The sequence below is a fragment of the Tachypleus tridentatus genome, chromosome 3, assembly GCF_004210375.1.
Source record: "Tachypleus tridentatus isolate NWPU-2018 chromosome 3, ASM421037v1, whole genome shotgun sequence".
Taxonomy (NCBI): Eukaryota; Metazoa; Arthropoda; class Merostomata; order Xiphosura; family Limulidae; genus Tachypleus; species Tachypleus tridentatus.
In genome coordinates, this window is record NC_134827.1 from 112,179,534 (window position 1) to 112,197,309 (window position 17,776).

Genomic DNA, 17,776 nt, shown 5'->3' on the forward strand with positions numbered 1-17,776 from the left:
TGTGTAACAAGCAGTTTTGATATTATCAAATAGATTAAAATACCTTAGATATTAGAAACAAATGTTTGACAAGTAGCTTTGATATTATTAAAATATATATTAAAAATACCTTAGATATTTGAAGTATCTTTGGGACAAGTAACTACTTGTTACATCTTATTAAAATATATTAAGAATACCTTATGCATTAGAAACAATTGTGTGACAAGAAGCTTTGATATTGTTAAAATATATCAGCAATACCATACGTACCAGAAGCATCTGAATGACAAGTGGCTTTGATATCATTAAATTAGATAACAGTACCTTAGATATTAGAAACAACAGTGTGACAAGAAGCCTGATATTATTGAAATAGATTAAAATACCTTAGGTATAAGAAAACAATATAACAAGTAGCTAGGATATTATTAAAATACATTAAAATATCTAAGATATCAGAAACGAATGTGTGACAAGTAGCTTTGATATTAATAAAATATATTAAAAACATATATATCAAAAACAACTGTGTAACAAGTAGCTTTGACATCATTAAATTCGATAGCTATACCTTAGATATTAGAAACAACTGTATGACGAGTAGTTCTGATATAATTAAAATAGATAAAAAACACTTTAGATATTAGAAATGAAAGTGTGACAAGTAACTTTGATATTATTAAAATAGATCAAAAATACCTTATATATTAGAAACATGTGAGTCACAAGTAGCTTTGATATCATTAAATTAGATAACAATTCCTTGGATATTAGAAATGAATGTGTGACAAGTAGCTACTTGTTATATTTTATTAAAATATATTAGAAATACGTTAGATATTAGAAACATCTGAATAACAAGTAGCTTTGTTATCATTAGCTTAGATAACAATACCTTAGATATAAGAAACAACTATGTGACGAGTAGTTTGATGTTATTAAAATAGATTAAAAACACCTTAGATGTTAGAAACAAATGTGTGAAAAGTAGTTTTCAAATTAATAAAAAAGATTAAAATACCTTAAATATTAGAAACATTTGAGTGACAAGTAGCTTTGATATCATTAAATTAGATAACAATTCTTTAGATATTAGAAACGACTGTGTGGCGAATTTTTTCGATATTTTTAAAATACAATAAAAATACCTTAAATATTAGAAACTTATGTGTGACAAGTAGCCACTTGTTACATATTATTAAAATATATTAGAAATACCTTAAATATAAGAAAGAACTGTGTCACAAGTAGTTTTGTTATTATTAAAATAGATTAAAAATACCTTAAATATTAGAAACCATTGTGTAACAAGTAGTTTGTTATTATTAAAATAGATTAAAATACCTTAGATGTTACAAATGAATGTGCGACAAAGACGTTTGATATTAATAAAATAGATTAAAAATATCTTAGATACTTGAGACATCTGTGAGACATGTATCTATTTATTATATATTATTAAAATACATTAAAAATACCTTAAATATTAGAAACCACTGTGTAACAAGTAGTTTTGAAATGATTAAACTGGATTAGAAATACCTTAGATATTAGAAATGAATGTGTGATAAGTAGATTTGACATTCTTATAATAAATTAAAAATACATTAGATACTTGAAACATCTGTGTAACAAGTAGCTTAGATATTATTAAAATAGATTAAAATTGCCATAAATATTAGAAACAAAAGTGTAAAAAGTAGCTTGGATACTATTTAAATAGATTAAAAATACCTTAGATATTAGAAACAACTGGGTGACAAGTAGCTTGGGTACCATTAAGATAGATTAAAAATATTTTACATATTTGAGACAACTGTGTGACATGAAGCTTTGATATTATTCAAATACATTAAACATACATTAGATATTACAAACGAATGTTTGACAAGTAAATTTGATATTAATAAAATAGAATAAAAATACCTTACATATTAGAAACTAATGTGTGAGTAGTAGCTTTTATATTATTGAAATAGATTTTAAATACTTTAGATATTAGAGACCACAACGTATTAAGTAGTTTTGGTATCAATAAAATAGATTAAAAATACCTTAGATATCAGAAACAAATGTGTGACAAGTAGTTTTGATATAATTTAAATACCTTAGGTATTAGGAACAACTGTGTGAGAAGTAGAGTTTATATTTATATGCAAAAACGGCTCGTTTGGGCTGAGAAAACACTTTACATAGAAGAGCGAACAACGTTTCGACCTTCTTCGGTCATCGTCAGGTTCACAAACAAAATATGACATTCCAATTAATACCAAATTTATTCAAAAACCCGGCACAAAACTGAGGTCTATACTATGTAAAAACTACACTGACAAACACCACACCAACATTATTTATAAAATACAATGTGATAACTGCCACGACTTCTATATTGGAGAAACAAGTAGAAAAATGGAAACCAGATTCAAAGAACATAAAAAGTCACCTTCACACGTTTTCGAACACTGCAAGTCAAATAAACACAACATAACCATAGAAAACACTCAAATACTAAATAAAGAAACAAACATAAACAAACGTAAAATTAAAGAAGCCTTACTTATACAACAACTTAAACCCAAAATAAACCAATATAAAGGAACGCCTTTATACCTATATTAATATAATAAATAAAATTATATATTCAAACATCTAATACCGCCCTCTACATTTCGACACACAGTTACACAACCCCTTTCAAACATGTGGTCAGCTTCCGGTCAGTTACCTCTTTCTTTGTGAACCTGACGATGACCGAAGAAGGTCGAAACGTTGTTCGCTCTTCTATGTAAAGTGTTTTCTCAGCCCAAACGAGCCGTTTTTGCATATAAATTTCTCAACAAGTGGGTTTCTCGTCATCACTGATTAGAGTTTATATTATTCAAATTGATTAAAAATACCTTAGATATTAGAGAAAGTATGATAGAAGCAACTTGGATAAAATAAAATTATATCAAAAATACCTCAGATATCAGAAACTATCTGTGTAGCAAATAGATTTGATGTTATTAAAATAGACTACAAATAACTTAGATATTTGAAACCTCTGTGGGTCAGGTAGCTACTTGTTATATATTATTAAATTATATTAAAATACCTTAGATATTAGAAAGGAATGTGTGACAAGTAGCTTTGATATTATTAAAATAGATTATAACTTAGATATTTTAAACATCTTTGTAACAAGTAGTTTTGATATTATTAAAATAGATAAAAATACCCTAGTTATAAAAAGAACTGTGTGACATGCAGCTTGGTTATTATTAAAGTAGATTAATACCTAAAATACCTAAAGTATTACAAAATATAATTGATGTTATAAAAATTAGTTTAAAATACATATTATATTAGAAACAACTGTTTGACAATTAGCATTGATATTATTAAAATAGTTCAATAATACCTTAGATAGTTGAAACAACCGTGTAACAAATAGGTTAAAAATACCTCAGATATAAAAAACAACTGTGTGACAATCAACTTGGATATTATTAAAATAAGTTAAAACACCTTTTATATTGGAAACAACAGTGTGACAAATAGCTTTTGTGTTATTAAAATAAATTTAAAATATCTTACACATTAGAAACGAATGTGTGACCTTTGATATCATTAAGATAGCTCAAAAACACCTTAGATAATAGAAACAACTGTGTCACAAGTAGTTTTGATAAAATAAAAATATATCAAAATACTTCAGATATTAGAAACAACTGTGTAACAAATATCTTTTTTGTTATTAAAATAGATTACAAATAACTTAGATATTTGAAAGATCTGTTTGACTAGTAGCTATTTGTGACATATTATTAAATTATATTAAAAATACCTTAGATATTAGAAACATCCGAGACACGAGTAGCTTTCATATCATTAAATCAGATACAATACCTCAGATATAAAAAACAACTGTGTGACAATCAGCTTGGATATTATTTAAATAGATTAAAAATACGTTAGATATTTGAGACAACTATGTGACAAGTAGCTCTCATATTGCTAAAATACATTAAAAATATCTTCGATATTATAAACAACTAGATGAAAATTGCTTGGATGTTATAAAAATAGATTAAAAATACCTCAGATACTAGAAACAAATGTGTAACAAATATCTAGGATATTATTCAAATAAAGTATATTTGGTATGGCCTGGCATGGCCAAGCGCATAAGGCGTGTGACTCGTAATCCGAGGGTCGTGGGTTCGCGCTAAACATGCTCGCCCTCCCAGCCGTGGGGGCGTATAATGTGACGATCAATCCCACTATTCGTTGGTAAAAGAGTACCCCAAGAGTTGGCGGTAGGTGGTGATGACTAGCTGCCTTCCCTCTAGTCTTACACTGCTAAATTAGGGACGGCTAGCACAGATAGCCCTCGAGTAGCTTTGTGCGAATTTCCAAAACAAACAAACAAAGTATATTTGGTATTATTCAAATATATTAAGAATACCATAGGTGTGTGACAAATATGTGGGACAAGTAGCTACTTGTTACATATTATAAAAATATATTAAAAATATCTTAAACATTAGAACAATCTGTGTGACAAATAGCTTTGATATTCTTAAAATATATTTAAAATACCTTCGATAATAGAAACAACTGTGTGATAAGTAGCCTTGATATTATTAAAATAGATATTAATACCGTACTATGATATATGAAACAGGAAAATAAAATACAAACAGGTACAAGGACATATATGATATCCTTGAATTTGACTGTTAACAGTCACCTTTGTTAAAAGACATTTGTAATATCCTCGGTTTTCATACTGTTACACTCAGTTCTGTTACAAGACAAAACCTACAGCTTTAATTTTAAAAGTACTTCAACATCTTACTAAAAAGGCATCCAACACTTATTAAGTGTGAAACATTTGAGATATATTTCATAACTCATTAAAAACCACCACAAATGATCGCTGTTTAAATCCAGTAATTGCATTCAGTATATATATATATGTATCATATCACTAATTAACATTAACTTACATTTAGAATAAAAGCTGTGTATTTAGAATATATCTAAATATGTACCTAGCAATTATTATCATTAATTAGGTATAAGTTTTTTTTTTTTTTTATATTTCTACTTCAGAAAGATTATTTCTTCATTTGAATATTTTTGCTTTTAACGATATTTCGGTCTCCCAACAATGTCTCCTGCGGTTGGACCGGGTAAAGAGGCTTAGTCCTCAATACGGATATTCAGCTAATTTTGCAATACAGTTTTTATAATTATGATTCACAGTAATGTGTTGTGAGGCCAAAACAACCTACAGGTCACACTGCATGCCATTAAAAGGTGTGATAATTTACTGATTTTCCAACTATGGTAATCAAAACTAGCACATATTTTTCATTAAATGTGCTCTATTCGATCATCACTTTACATGCCAAATTTCAACGTTATTCAGTAAGATATACGATGTCCAAATATGACTTTTTCCCTTTTTTTTTCTCCTTTGCAACAATAGTACGAAAATATTATGTGATTGGAAACATACTTATCTTTCTTGGACTTATTTCAAACTTGGTACACCGATAGATCTTCTGAACCTACAATTAGGTGTCACATTTGGTCTAGAAATAACCACATGTGCAAAATTAGTTTTAGAAAACCGCAAAATGTTGACGTGACCAAACATTTTGCGCATGCCTATGCAAAAATTCATGTGAGCTATTGGTTCAATATTTTTACTACAGCTTCACTTAAAAATAATTGGGGCCCGGTTTTAGTGTGTGTGCTTTTCATTCACATTAAAGACGGCTGATTTAGAACATCAAAGTACGACTTGGAGATACATGAGTATTGATTAGGAAAAGGCAACTAAATTAGAACTTTTTTCAGCACAAGTTATTAAAAGAATCATTCTAGTGTACGGTTATTATTTATTGTCAACTTTTAAATAGAGAGCTGCTGAAGTTTACGAAATTCTTCCAATTAAAGAGAGTTTTAACATAACATGATATTAGATAAAGGAAACAGAATAAATAATGACGTTTCATACAGGTGAATCAAGTACACGTGGTGATAACAAGAACCTATTTTTTTTTCCTAGGATTATTATAAAGGAAGTTATTAACACTATTTTAGAGAAGAGAAATATAACCATACACTTTGAAGAACCTGACCAGTTCTGTAAAGTATAGGTCTGTTCCAAATAATGTTGCGATCGGAAAGCTGACAATTGTTGTCATATTTGCTGTGGTTTGTTGGCGTGTATTGACAAAAGTCTTGCAATATAATCATAACACCTTAGGTGTGAGAAAAGGTGTGGTAAAAAAATCGAGAGCGAGCAACTTAAACAAATGAAATCAAAGGTGGTGGTGAAACAGGTAGCTACACTTCTATAATTAATAGGACTTTTAAGGCAAATATCCATTCATTAATTCTAGATGTGGAAGGCAAAGTGTCGAAAAAATATGGAGCATGTAACTTAAAAAATTGAAATTAAAATTGTTGGTCAAATTGGTAAATTATACTTACATAATTGATAAGAATTTTATGGCAAATATCTATTTATTACTTCTAGAAGTCGCAATTTTACTAAATTCACGTTTTCGAAATGTCTTTTTTTTGTGACAAAATTTGAAGTAGAGTTTCTTATGTAAGATAATATTATATTACTTTATAATTTTGTTTATTGTTCATTATTACAGTTTTATTCTGAATAATTTCTATATCTTGATATATGCACTTTCGACTTGCTTAAACTTCCTGAAATGAACAAACTTCGCGAGAAATTATAAGAATTAAAGCCAAAGATACAGTTCACAGCAAATTTGTTAAAATAATGAAACAATGCATTTCAATACTTATTGGTAGAAACAAAAAGTATGCTTGATTAACTTTTCTTATTGTTAAGACACATTTATATTCATTTAAAGTGGAAAGCAATCAAAGAAATCATTGATACTCCAAGCTTACTCTAATCAAAAAAAGCATTGATACTCGAAGCTTACTCTAATAAAAAAAAAAGCATTGATTCTCGAAGCTTACTCTAATCAAAGAAAGCTTTGATTCTCGAAGATTACTCTAATCAAAAAAAGGATTGATACTCGAGCTAATTCTAACTTCTGACACAATAAATAAATGAACTATTTTTAAAAGCCTAAAATGTAACACTATAAGACTCTACAAAGTTCCATAAAACACATAGAAAGGAAAGTTAGTTATTCAAGACTTATTTAACAGTCACCAAATTCTTCCAATCTGTATCGTTGATGTTCTATTTTAACACGTCGCTAAGAAGACAATCACAAATATTTTAAAAGTCAGCTATGACTGTTGCTTAAGAAAAATCCACGATGTATCGCTGACATCTTTCAGCCTATATTGTTCAACGGGTATCTTTAATACTTTAGTATAAACACATCCAAAAACTATTGCTAACAGTACATACCACTTAAGATATATGTCAATACGTCACTAAGAAGATAACCAAAATATAAATAACATTACGCAGTGTTTTTACGCATAAAATCTTGTTGACGCGTCCTATTTTTAATTTCGTATTACTTTTTAACAGAAAAAAATGTTACAAGATATAGTGACGTTATTAACTTCATAGAAATGTTTGTTGTTGATATAGTTTACAAACTGAATGAGTTGTTTCGAACCTCACCTTCTGGTACTGAAAGGGTCTGGTCAGTGCCAGCCACCGTTCTACAGCCATAACGATGGCCACGCAGCCAGAGGACAGGCCGAAAGTTCGGAGTAGCACTCGTAACATACAGAACCAGCAGGGAATGATCAGTTCTGACCACAGGTAAAGCTGGGTATACATCAGTACTGACGAGCCAACAAGAGCAAGAAGGTCGTTCCAAACAAGACATCTCACCATCAGCGTCTGTTTCCTGTTCCTGATCGTTTCGTTCCGAGCCAGCATAACCAAAGAGCAAATGTTGCTACTAATTCCGAAGACGTAGAAAAAAGTCAACAAGACTTGGTTGATTATTGAAAGGTGGCGGGTAGGATCAGTCAAATGTTTAGTGTCATTCCAGAAGCTGGTTACGTTCTCCATTTTCATCGAAGGATGTGGTTCCTCTCACGTACGGATAAGAAACAGTGAAAAGCTTCTTTCAAGAAGCTCACCAGTAACTATGACATTCTTACATCACATTTCGCTCATAACTAACAATTATGACTCGTGGTCCAAAGGAAGAGTCTGTCACAACAAAAAGCAGCGTGTGCTAGGCGCTACAGGTGCGCAACAGAAATAGTTTTACACATCGTCGTGTACATTAAGTAATGCATTAACTTACTTCTAGAGGGCAGCACGAACAAATACCAACAAATATATATTTCAACAATGATACTTCTTTTCTCTCTTAAATTTGGAATGTTTTCCAACAGTAAACAGGCAAGCAAAGAGGATTTCTTTTACACCAACTTTAGGTAAATATTACAGTTGATAAATGTCTTCCGTATAAATAAAAATGTCACTGAATGAATAAAGTAAATATTAATATTTCGCAGTAGTTTAAATTAGAGATAAGTAAGTACTCAGCTATTTAAATGTAAAGGTTGACACGAATTTTAAGTTCGACGGCTAGATCTCGGAAACGCTTTCTTTCGTACTTGGTAATAAAAAAGTACCATTTTATATTTGTAAAACATTTTAAAAAGGGATTACAGTAAGAGGACAACAATTATAACTTTTGTTTCTGTATATCATTAAAGAAAGAGAACAACAAAGAGGTTAACGACATTAGATATTAGCGAATGTTCCCATTTTTTCTGACGTTCGTTTTAATATGAAATATAATAATGATTATTAGTTGTTAAATTACGCATATCTCTATTATTAAAGATGCCAAGAGATTTTGAGGTTCATCACGTAGGTTTTGCTTGTTTGTTTTGAATTTCGCACAAAGCTACTCGAGGGCTATCTGTGCTAGCCGTCTTTAATTTAGCAGTGCAAGACTAGAGGGAAGGCAGCTAGTCATCACCACTCACCGACAACTCTTGGGCTACTCTTTTACCAACGAATAGTGGGATTAACCGTAACATTATAACGCCCCCACGGGGAAGCGGCGAGAATGTTTGGAGCGACTCGGGCGCGAACCCGCGACCCTCAGATTACGAAGCGCATGCCTCAACGCGCTTGGCCATGTTAGGCTCATCACATAGGATATTGGAAAATTTTCACATTTTTTTTTCTAGAGTACTCTGTAATATCAAATATAATAATGGTTATTACTTGTTAAATTAAGTGCATCTATATTATTAAAGAAGCCAAGAACTTTCAGACTCATGACATAGAATATGGGGGAATGTTCACTTTTTTCTGTGACGTACGTGCGTCATTTATGATTTTTTCCTAATCCTTCAATTCCTTCATATTAACTTCAATTGCGACTTCACCTGCGTTTTGGATCCTCCCCTCGACAAAATTGGGGGTGATCCTCTTTCTGGCGATCAGTATATGTGGTCTTTGTGTGCTGAGCTGTCGGATTTCGACTTCTCCAATGTCTGGTGGGCACTGCATGGGTCTGCTTTTGTGGCTACCTCGACCAGTCGGGGCCTTTTTTGTCGCCTTGACAGGCTCTGTGTGACACCTGGCCTTCAGCAGAGTCTCGGCGGTGCTGCTCTTCATCGGGTTGGGGATGTCTCGTTTTACGTGTGTGATCATCCGGCGTTTCTCACCACATTCCGGGATTCTGTCCCCGTTCTTCGGGACCACGGTGTGTGGCGGCTCAACATCTCCCTCCTTGCCCTTGTTTGGGAGCTCTGTTCTCTCGAGTTTGTTACTGGGTCTTGGTAGGCGGGTCTCAAGGAGACCTGAGCCTCCTTGCTGAGGCAAGCTGGCATGTGGCTTTCGCGGGCCCGCCGCCTGGTCTTGGGGGCAAGCAGGACATCTTGGCTGCCTTGCTTTGTAGCAGACCGACGGATCGCTGGGTCCTGTCAAACATTGAGACACTCCATAGGGAAATATATTTGGTCTATTTCAAACAGTTCTGTGCGGCGAACGTCTCTAGTCTGATCGAGTTGCTTGATCCCAGAACTGCCAACAGGATTCTTCTGTGCAAGGCACGGGAAATTGCTAAGACCCGACACATCCCAGTCTGCTGTTGGAGAATGGTCAATCGTCATATGACATCTCCGATATACTGGACGCCTGCCTCGGCTACTATCGCCGTTTATTTTCTGCTTCATCCGTGGACGAGGGGTTGTGGGACGACATTTCTCGGTTTCTGCCTTCCCTCGACCCTTCCTTTCACGAACAGCTGGTGACACCAGTCTCCTTGGGTGAGTGTTGGTCGGCCATTCGGTCCAAGCTGCTTGGTAAGTGTCCTGGGCCAGTTGGGCTGCTGGTGGAAGTTTACAGCAACGTAAGGATCTCAGACAGTCTTAAAATCTTTTCTTGTGGCGACCCATTTTTCTCTTGAACATGGATGCGAAGATTATTTCTAAGGTCCTGTGTGCTCGTTTGAATGCAGTCATGCCTTTCTTGGTCGGCTGCACTCACAGATCGGGATATCTTTGTGGTCTTTGTGTTCCTCGATCAGAGCAAAGCTTTCAGTCGACTCCACCATGGATTTCTGTGGTTTGTTCTGGGGAAGTGTGGCTTTCCTCCAGTTTTTGTATGCTACGGGCAAGCCTTGTATATGGCAGCATCGAGCAGGCTCTTGGTTATCGGGTACCTGACATCCTCGCTTCTTATCTTGCAGGGGGTTCGTTAGGGCTGCCCGTTGTCCCCAACACCCTACTTTGCTGTGGGACGTGGATTGTGGCCGCGCTGCACTGCACCGTGTTGATCGCTACCTCAAGGCTTTCAACTGGCGTGTGGTACATAACATCCTGCCAGTGAGGGAGCGTACCTACCTGTAGAACTCATGTACAATTGAGTTGTGTCACGTGTGTCACGCCCAAGTGGAATCTGTTTTGGACAGATTTGTTCTCTGTCCGATGTCATCAGAGATCTGGGAAAGGGTTGCGGGCCTTTTCTGGGTCCAGTCACTCTCAGCGGAGACCATCCTATACCTGGCCTTCACCTTTCAGTACACTGTTACCTTCTTCAAGTACGTCTTTTGGCTTGCTCGGAATGACTTGATCTTCGAGCAGGCTCTGGTGTCGTACTTTTTGATACTGGGTAGGGTCAGATATCAACTGTTACACCGCCTAGAGGTGTACTATCAGCGCCTGGGTTCCGGGACATTTTACCATCTCTGGCGGCTGGACGTCTTGTTCCTTTGTGCGTTGGTGCCGGGTGGAGATCGGCTTCTGAGCTGCCCTGCCTCCACTCTCGCTTCTTGTGTTGTTTTTTTTGCTTGTTTGTTTGTATATATATTTCATGTGTTTTTTATTTGTGAATATTCATGTTTGTATATATTTCATGTTTTTCATTTGTGAATATTCATGTTTGTATATATTTCATTTTTTCATTTGTAAATATTATTGTTTGTATATATTTCATGTTTTTTGCTTGTTTATATTTCACGTCTTGCCTTTTTGTCCTGTTTTTTGTTGTAAATAAATTCAAAATGAAAGCAAAAGAGCTGTCCGAGGCCTTCAGAAATAAAATTGTAGGAGCTTATGAGTTTGATAAGGGATTTAAAAAGATCCTAAAATATTTTGAAATCATCCATTCTACTGCCCTTAAAATAGTCAACATGTGGAGGGCTTTCACAACAACTGCAAACATGCCCAGGTCTGGTCGTCTAAGCAATTTCACTCCCAGAGCAGATGACAAGATGCTAAAAGAGGTCTCCAAACATCCTAACATGTCATCACGGGACCTACAGCAGGCTCTGACTACTGTTGATGTGAAAGTGCATACCTCTACAATCAGAAAGAGACTGCACACGTTTAACTTGCATGGGAGGTGTCCAAGGAGGAAACCTTTGCTCTTTAAGAGAAACACCAAGGCCAGACTGAAGTTTGCCAGAGAGAATGTAGACAAAGACCAGGACTTCTGGAATAAGGCTCTTTGGACAGATAAGTCCAAAATTGAATTATTTGGACACCAGAACAGAGGACATGTTTGACATAAACCAAATACAACATTCCAGGAAAAGAACCTCGTACCAACTGTGGAAGTGTCATTTTTTGGGGCTACTTTGCTGCAGCAGGACCTGGACAGCTCACAATCATAGAATCCACCATGAATTCTACTGTGTATCAAAGGGTGCTTGAGGATTATCTGAGACCATCTGAACGAAAATTAAAGCTGAAGTGGAACTGGACCCTGCAACACGACAATGACCCAAAACATACCAGTAAATCCACCAAGGACTGGCTGAAAACTAAGAAATAGAGAGTCCTGGAATGGCCGAGTCAAAGCCCAGATCTTAATCCTAATGAGATGCTGTGGGGTGACTTGAAACGGGCTGTACGTGCAAGAAACCCCTCAAACATCACACAGCTGAAAGAATTATGCATTGAGAAGTGGGGCAAACTTTCTTCAGACCAATGTCAGAAACTGGTAGATGGCTACACGATGCGTCTCACTACAGATATTTCAGCCAAAGGGAGTAACATTAGCTATTAGGGGGTAGGGTGTCCAAACTTTTCCTGAATTAGAACATGCATTTTTATAGAATTACATTTACAGAAGATCTTAAAGTATTTTCTCAGTTTTAATTATTTAGTTATATTCCTATAATCTCTCAGTATTGTTGAAATTGAAATTAAATATTTATATATCGAAAAATGTTGCAAAAATACACAGGCTTTCATAGGGTGTCCTAACCTTTTCACATGACTGTATCTACATTATTAGAGAGGCCAAGAGACTTAGAGGTTCATGACAAAGGATATTTGGAATGTTCCCATTTTTTCTCTGACGTTGGTTCTAATATCGAACGTAACAATGCTTATTAGTTTTGAATTGCACATATCTCTAATATTAAAGAGGTCAAGATAATTTGAGGTTCATGTCGTCTGGTATGGGCGAATGTTCACATTTGATTTCTGACGTACGCTGTAATATTAAATGTAACAGTTGTTGCTGGTTGTTAAATTACGCATATCTTTATTATTAATGCGACAAAAAGACTTTGAGGTTCATGACGTAGGATATTGTCGAATGTTCACAATTATTCTTCTGACAAACCCTGTAATATTAAATATAGCAATTGTAATTAGTTGTTACATTACGCATATCTATATTATTAAAGAACACAAGAGACTTTGTGGTTCATGACGTAGGATACTGACAAATGATCATATTTTTTCTCTGACGTTCGTTTTAATATCAAATGTAAGATTTATTATTGGTTGTTAAATTACGCAATCTGTAGTATTAAAGAGGACTAGAGCATTTGAGCTTCAATATGCAGGATATTGACGAATTTTCACTTTTTTTATCTGGTGTACGCTGTGGTATAAAATGTAACAATGGTTAGCAGTTGTTAAATTACGTATATCCATATTATTAACGAGGCCAGAGAATTTGAAGTTCATGACATTGGATTTGGAGAATGTTCACATTTTTCTCTGGTACACGTCATAATATCGAATGTAACAATGGGTATTAAAAAAGGCAAGAACGAAGTTTCATTTTATGATCCTATTATTTAATGGAAGAAATTTTCCATGCAGAAATCGTTAATCATTTCCAATTGATAAATAAAGAATATAAACCTGCCTACATATGCAGGGGCGTAAATCCTGAGGGGGGATGGAGGGTATACATCAACCTTCACTTTAGGTGGGAGTATGGTGCACACCATCAGCCCCCCCTACAGTCTGTTTAATTGTTTTATTGCATCACAGGCCCACAAACTGTGTGTTTGTTCTTGTGATTCTCGTGTTCTTACCAGTCGAATTACACAATTAGGCCTAGATGTAGGCTTTTTCAGTAGCCGAAATCTTTAATATAGACGTGCTTCTAAGATTTTCGATTTAAATGATAGGTCAGTAGGCCTAAGTATATATGCAAGTATCGTAGCAATAAGGTTACTCTGTGACTGCATGTTTACTGCTTTCAGGTTTACGTAATCATAAATTACCAATTTGCAAATTGAACAGTCCACATAAGTGGTTGCAAAAATCATCCCACCCCATCGGGTGTAAAAAATCTACGCCCCTGTATATATGTATGCTTTTTATTTTTGCTAGCGTTTGCCTTCATCTCTTGTTCGATAAGTCCTTATAACGTTAAAATGTAGGTTTTGGTGCTTGCATATAAAACTGCTCAATGAGGAAATGTCTCTTCGAACTAATTAACTAATTAAGAAATACCAGCCATTGATTTGGGAAAATGTATTTTGATGTCAGAAAACTAGCTGAAAGATAGTAATGACGGAAGTTTCGACACAATTGGCAAATTTTCTTGTTTACTTTAACTGTTTGAAGCGTCGTTTTGTTTTAAGTTTTACAGTGACAAAATAGTTTTACCATAACCTTTAATTTGCAAGAGAAATTGTTTGTGTAAATGGGAACTTTGAACAGTTTTACTGTTGTTTTTTCTAGTTATTGTATTCTAGCCGTTTTATTACATTAAAGCGAAGTGAATATTGAGACCGAAATGTTTTTAAAATAGTTGTATTTGTAAAATATATTATTATCTAGTTATATAAAAATTTTCTAAGTTGTTTTGACCCTGAAAATATATAATGCAGAACACATATGAATATTAGATAAACTGATCTAATCAGACATTAAATCTATAGAATCCAAATTTTAATATTCGACAAGTATTAAGAAATGATACGGTGTGAATTAAACTGATTAATCACATCATACAATCGTTACACGTTATGTGTCTGCTACTATCATGTATCATAAATGTGGTACAGTATATACGAGGTCTGTTCAAACAATACGCGGACTGTTTGAATTGCTCGGCTCCAGTTGGTTCCAGGGGAATCCGCTTGGTGTCGCTAGGTTCGCACAGATCAGCTGATTACGACGCCATTTCCCGATTGCAGATATCTTCATTTGTGTATTAGCTACGCGGTTTTAAGTGAAGTGCGATTTTTTCGTTTGGCGGATTTCAGAATGAATGACCTGAAGGAGCAACGACTTGCTGTGAAATTTTTTGTTAAACTTGGAAAATCTGCGACTGAAACTTTTGCTATACTTAACACGGCTTACGGTGATGTTGCTATGAAGCGTACGGCATGTTTCAAGTGGCATGAACGTTTTAAGGATGGACGACAGTCCATTGAAGATGATGAGCGTCCTGGACGTCCTTCCACGTCAACTGACGACCCACACGTCGACAAAATCAACACCCTGGTGCGGGCAAATCGACGTCTGACTGTCAGGGAGCTTGCTGAAGAGTGTGGGATATCAGTTGGATCTTATTACGAGATTTTGACCGAAAAATTGAAGATGCACCGCGTTGCTGCAAAATTTGTGCCTCAGAACTCGTGAGTTTTTGGCCAAACACTTGATCACTGTTCTTCCCCTACTCGGTGTATCCTACTATTTTTTAATATTTGTTAGCTACTACTATATATAAATCATTGTCTGACAATTCTCCAGTTTGTGAGCAGATTGTGATATAATACTGAATAAAAAAAATCTTGGAATGTATTTAATTCTGTTTCCAAACTTAGCCTAATACGAAGTGTTAGGTCTAAGTTATCCTAAAACTTGGCAAAATTACTATATTTTACACACTTACTGCAGTGATTTCTGACAGTAGCATGATTGGTTTGAAGTGTAGATATACATTCAAATTTTCCTTTCAAAAGAAGCTTATTTTTTTCTGAAACATGTCTCTCAAAATTAAAGTCAAGATAAATGACATGTGTCATGAGGCCAAAACATCCCACAGGACAGTCAGCATTGATAGTTTATCGATGTTAATTTCAGAGTTTTATTCATAAATTTGACCAACTGTTAAGAGCACGCCTACACAATATGTCACGTGAGCTATCGGTCTTAAATGTTTATTACAGCTCCACCTTTAAGTAGAAGTGAACTGTGTGTAGTTTTTTTAATTCGGCTTAAAGATAGCTGATTTAGCGCAGCAGAATTAAACGGTGTAAGAACATTCACTAAAGTAATTATTGGTTAGGCCACGCAAAATATATTATCAGTATCTTGATCTAGTTTCAAAAGAATCACACAGGTAAACGATTATTATTCATTATTCGATGTCAACTTTCAAGCGAGAATTTGCTATATTTTATGACGTCTTTTACGTAAAAAGCGTTTAACGTCACGTGATATTAGCTTAAGCAACTAGTTTAAATAAAGATGTTTGATATGACTGAACTGAGTGCATTCTGTTGATGACATGAAACTGATATTCTAGTTTCCCTAGGATTACTATAAAGAAATTTATTAACACCGTTTTAAATAAGAGAAATATAACCATATATTTTAAAGAATATTATTAATTCTGTAAAGTACAGGTCTGTTCCAAATAATAGGGTGGAGATCTTAAAGCTAATGTCTAACTATCGAGTGTCACATTCTTATTCGCTGTGGTTTGTAGGCGTATTGACAAAAAGTATTGCTATATAATCAAAAACATCTTAAGTATGAAAATGGTGTGGTCAAAAAATAGAGAACAAGTAACTTAAACGAATGAAATAAAAAGTGATGGGGAAATATGTAGCATGTAACTTAAAAAATAAACTTAAAATTCTTTGATAGATTGTTTAGACAAAGTATTTATAATGAAACTCCGTAGAATGGACGGCAACTTTCTGTGGTGGAGACACAAGTGTAAAGGACGACGTTTCTAAAGCCTTCCGCTTTTCGTCTTCAGATCAGTGTGTGTCAAAACGCAAACTAACGTGGCAGGGGTTTAGTTTAGAGAAATCAGAAGAATTCTCTCTCCAACTGGGGTGTTCAGGAACGTTGCGGTTCCTCTTCGTTCCCTTTCGTGGAAGGTTATTGAATTTAGCGGTTTTTTTTAAACTCTTTTGAGGGTGAAGGAGTGAAGTTGGTCATAATTAATATTATTCATGAACGAGGCAAAGGAAGCACTGGAGAAAACAGACAGAACTCTTCCCGAAAGGCAGATGTCATAGTAGATGTGAGCATAAACGGCCCGTTTCAGGGTATGGCAATAAAGTTGCCTTGGCTGGGACCTAAAGATCCAATGCCTAAGTTTTTGCTGTGGGGGGAAACGGAAGCGCCCCGAGAAAACCCCACTTTCACAGGACAGGCGCTGAAAGTTAAAATCAATGTGTGTCAAACGCAAACGCAAACTATCGTGGCAGGGGTTTAGTTTAGAGAAAGAGAAATCGTAAGAATTCCCTCTCCAACTGGGGTGTTCAGGAACTTTGTAGTTCCTCTTCGTCCCCTTACATGAGAAATTTTTAAAATATCCATTGAATTTACTTCTTTTTAACATTTCAAAAAAATGGAGTGGGTATTTGTGAGTGAGAGAAAGTGCGGGAGAACTGGACGAGAACAGCGAAAGTGAAGTGAGCCAGACCTTGAACCGAGGATGGAGAACACTAGCGGCTGGCGAATTGATTTTTAAAATTTACTATGATTGGATACCCTCAGACTGGGAAAACGGCCCTTTTCAGAATGAGGCTGAGACCTACAGGTCCGATGCCAGAGATTTTGCTGCGGGGGGAGTATCCCGAGATCACCCACTTTCACGGCCTGGGCGCCGAAAAATCTACCCAGATCGTGCCCTGAAGTACCTGGGAAGAAAGAAAAAAAATAAAAATAAAATAAATAAATAGAAACAGAGATAATTAAAAACTGATGAGCTGTGACGTTGTTATACATGGGAACTGTTTTTCTTTCTTGAACTACTGGAACTTATGCGTGTCGCTAACAGTGGGAGTTGTCGTCATCTGGGTAGAGTTGTCTGAATCTGTCTTCATGTTTCTTCTAATTAGATCTGGACTCGGCGGTATTTTGGTAG